Source organism: Arachis ipaensis, chromosome B06 (genome assembly GCF_000816755.2).
Source record: "Arachis ipaensis cultivar K30076 chromosome B06, Araip1.1, whole genome shotgun sequence".
Lineage (NCBI taxonomy): Eukaryota > Viridiplantae > Streptophyta > Magnoliopsida > Fabales > Fabaceae > Arachis > Arachis ipaensis.
Window position 1 is genome coordinate 7,348,750 of NC_029790.2, and position 1,668 is coordinate 7,350,417.

At 24.8% G+C, this 1,668-nt stretch overlaps 1 protein-coding gene across 12 annotated transcripts in view; it reads left to right on the forward strand.

The window, feature by feature from the left end:
* Positions 1 to 1,668, forward strand: part of LOC107645600 — a 28,153-nt gene that overhangs the window by 25,928 nt on the left and 557 nt on the right. The gene's annotated exons all lie outside the window — the stretch shown is intronic.

A 1,668-nucleotide genomic window follows, 5' to 3' on the forward strand; every position in this document is an offset into this window, starting at 1 on the left:
ATTCTGAGGGTGGCGGTGGCGATGCTGACAGCAGCGGTGGTTCTGGAGGCAGTGGTTAGGGTGGCGGCGGTGGCACTGATGGGGTGTGTGGTGGTGGAGTGGGGCTAGTTGGTGGTGGTGATTTAGCCTCTTCAACATAGTCAAGGGCCTACAAGAAGAAATAAAGTGAAAAAAAATTATCGAATCCACAATGTTAAATGTTCAATTCTGAAATAGAGGGGAAAACAATTATTGAAGATGGCTATGGGCATTATTATTATTATTATTATTATTATTATTTCTATCTGCATATAATAACCTATATTTTTTTATTTTTATATTAGTTGCATATTTAATTTTGTTTAAAAAGGTCATTAAAAAAATAACTTTAAATTTAATATGGCTCAAATAATTACTCTAGGACATATAGCTTGCAAAAAAACAAAAAGTAAAAGTTTTGATTGTCCTTCAAAGGACAAGACCGTGTAGGTAATTTCTTGATTCACCACTACTACCAAAGCATGCATGCACCACTATCCCAACAATAGGACACCAAGCCAGTTACACCTTATTCTTTCTCAATACATCTCAAAATCACCTTATAAAATGACTATTCTCTTTTCTTTATTTTTTATTGTGTTTCTCATAGTTTATTTTTTCTTATAAATATTTGATTATATGTTAAAATTAAAGAATAAATATCATCATTTCTATTTTGATATTATCACTTTTTTTTTTATGAATTCATGCAAATATATAGTGTAAATTATATATGAAATGATATTATTATCAAAAATAGAAATTGTAGTATCATTTATCTTTTAAAATTATACCTAATGGTTTAATTTAAAATTATTACATATTGTGCATAACTTTTTGAATGGGTTAAAATAAAAATTTTTACTGAAATATCAATTTTAAATTTAAATAATGTCACTTTAATTCATAACTATGTTAGAATCAATATTTTTAAGTCTTAATAAATTAATAAAAAAGAACAACATATATTATATATGTGTTATATCTATGTTTTCTTACATTACAGAAATTATAATTTATGTAATTGACATGATTAAAAAAATTTCACTTATTTTTTTTTTTGAATTATCTAATATGTCATAAATTTATTTAAAAATATAAAATGTCTAAATTAAATATTATAAAGTATAAATATTTTTTAACAATGACTTTTACAAAAAATTATATGAATGAAAAGTTATTATTTATAATTTTAGTAGTGTCACCTGATCATGTGCATCACCATTACTAAAACATGCATCCACCACTTCCAGCAATAGGACACCAAACTAGCCACACCTTATTCTTCCTCAATGCATTCCAAAATCACCTTATGAAAGGATTATTCTCCTCTTTTCATTTTTTATTGTGTTTCTCATAGTTTATTTTTCTCTTCTTCATTTTGATTCTTACAATACTACACAATTTAATTCAATTCCTACTATTTTTTTTCTTTTTTATTGTGATTCCTACAATACTATACAACAACACTATTTTCTCTTCATGGCTCATTAAGAGAAAGTAAGTTATAACTTTAGAAATTTAGAAGTTTAAAAAGTATTAATATTATTTAGAAATTTATAACTTTTTATTAAAAAAATATTTTTAGTATTGATTATAGTGCAAAATATAATTTAAAAAGAGTGATAAGTATATTTTAAAAATTTATAA